The following is a 2,838-nucleotide window of genomic DNA, read 5'->3' on the forward strand; positions in this document are numbered from 1 at the left end:
CGTCAAACCATCATAATCTGAGTTTGTATTTAGTGTAAGATGAAATGAAATAATTCAAATAAAATCGCGAATTCGCGAAAGAAGTATGGAAACATAAAATAAGGCTCCGGGCTGCTTTATTTACCGCAAAGACCTTGAATTGGGTGAATCAGTAACAAACGGTGACATTCATTATTAATTATTAGTATTATTACTATTACATTATGAAGTCAGAAAAAAAGAAGAAGAAGAAGAAGAAGATGATGGTGATGGTGATGATGATCATTTTTATGATGACAGAAAGAACACTTGAGATTCATTAGAAAGAGGACGTGAAAGAAATACGATTCAGAAGTTCAGAACCAGCCTGCTTTATTTGTGTCATTTTCATTTCAATCGCAATCGTATGACTAAAATATTAGTCAAAATGAGAGGAACCTTCGTGGCCGAATGGTATCGCACTAGGCTTGCACGCTGGAGGACCCCGGTTCGATTCCCGGCGGGGTCGAAGTTTTTTCGGATCTGTGCTTGGAGTTCGGGGTGCACTCAGTCTCGTGAGATCAAGTGAGTAGCTACATGAATAGAGTAGCGACCAGTGGCGGTATTGCCAGTGTAAAAACATTGATGATGCGAGTAGATTAATAGACAAAGAGGCACTTAGTAATGATGTTTAAAACAAATAGTTCTAAACATTTACCATCAATCCAGCAGTTGGAATTGAATCTAAGACCTTCTCATTGAACAAGATCCCTCACCGTTCATTCTTCTCTTTGTTTTCCAGAGATGTTTCATTCAAGCTACACCTAGACGAGAAGCAGAGATGACGGCATTTTCCCTTGAAGACACAAAACATGGGATTTGGGATACACCTTACACTTACGAAGGTATGGAAATAATGCACTTTTCAAATTCTTGTAGGCTGGGGACGATAAAACCTTAGCAATTACAGTTTCCTCTATCAAACCTCTTTTTTAAGAAAAAAAAAGAGAATTAATTGGCCGGACATTTAATACAGAGCTAATATTAGTCTGGCTGGGGGCTGCAGGGAGTAGACCAGCTTAGTCTGGCTGGGAGACTTTCAACAGAGAGGATACAGACCTGAAATTTCCCTCACTAAAGGTTGAGTGCGAACAATCAAAGCGACACTGCCCTGACCATCATGTTTAGGACTATTTCGGAGTCGCCACTATATTAATAAACTCCCAGTGAGTTCTGAGTCTTCTTAACAATAAGAATATAAGATGAACTTGAATGACACAATAAGATGAATCAAGAGAAGTTATGGCCTATGGGCCTGTGACCTATGACTCATGTAAAATTCTAGTAGCAGACAGCTGCGTCACTGCACGTCTACTGTTGCTTCATATTGCTTGATTACCTAACGATTCGTCTTGGGAAATTTTATTTTCCCTTGAGGAAAACTCACGTATATCGGTTTTCATTCATTCGTAACTATCATTATAGTAGGAATTGATTTAGAATTTCATTCAGAATAAGAAACATGTATAAGAATTCGATGTGTAAATAAAATTGTAAAATAATCTTGTGGGAATCACTAAGGACGTGTTGTATATTTCAACAAGATCATGGTGAATCACTCAGGACGTGTTGTATATTTCAACAAGATTATGGTGAATCACTAAGGACGTGTTGTATATTTCAACAAGATTATGGTGAATCACTAAAGACGTGTTGTATATTTCAACAAGATTATGGTGAATCACTAAGGACGTGTTGTATATTTCCACAAGATTATGGTCGACGTGTAGAGTTCCACGTTGCTTTTATGTTGGTCCATTTTTGAGGACGTTGGCTACAAAAAATTTACGAGTGGATGCCCTTCGTCTTTGCTCTGCTGTTCTTTTTCATGGGAAATTATAGGCTGTGGTGCATGTCCTCCCTTAGAGCCCCCCAGCGAGACTTTTTAAATGCTGGCTCTTAAGTTCGTGCTAAGCATAGTCTCAAGGCATTTGATTGGTCAATTTTGACTTGAGACTGATCTAAGAACGATCATTCTTGTTCATAAATACGAGTGTCAGGTAACTCCTATCCTCAACAAAAGGTATATCTTATGATATTCTACAGTCCGTTCAGTCCACATAGAAATTTCATCATCCGGTGCCGGTGTCAGGTTTAGATTTTCCATTAGGATAAATAGGATAGGTGGATACAGAAATTTCATCATCCGGTGCCGGTGTCAGGTTTAGATTTTCCATTAGGATAAATAGGATAGGTGGATATCGCTGTAATTCAGACCTCGACTGGAAAATTACGCTAAGCTCGTGGCGCCAGTCTCAAAATGACATATGAGGGGTAAAAACGGTGTGTAAAAGGCATACATAATATGGTCGATATAGCAGTAGGAGACGAGTTTATTATTAGATAAATAATTGGAACTGGAGGAGGAGAAGGTGGAGGAGAAGTAGAAGGAGAAGGAGGAGGAGGAGAAGGTGAAGGTGAAGGAGGAGGAGAAGGGAGTAGAAGGAGGAGAAGGTGGAGGAGGAGTAGAAGGAGGAGGAGGAGTAGAAGGAGGAGGAGGAGGAGAGTAGAAGGAGGAGAAGGTGGAGGAGGAGTAGAAGGAGGAGGAGGAGAAGGTGGAGGAGGAGAAGGTGGAGGAGGAGGAGGAGGAAGAAGAGAATGAGAAGAAGGGAAGAAGAGTTGGAGAGAATCAGAAGGAGAAAGAGGAGGCGGAAGAAGAGAAAAAGAGGAGGAGGAGGCCGCGGAAAAAGGAAGGAGGAAGAGAAGAAGAAGAGGAGGAAAAGGAAGAGAAGAAGAAGAGGCGGGGTTGTTTACACATTCCATTAAACTTTTAGATAAATTGAAATTACGTAATTATAGAACTCACATTTTTTTTTTTTA

The sequence above is a fragment of the Diaphorina citri genome, unplaced genomic scaffold (genome assembly GCF_000475195.1).
Source record: "Diaphorina citri unplaced genomic scaffold, Diaci psyllid genome assembly version 1.1 scaffold510, whole genome shotgun sequence".
NCBI lineage: Eukaryota > Metazoa > Arthropoda > Insecta > Hemiptera > Psyllidae > Diaphorina > Diaphorina citri.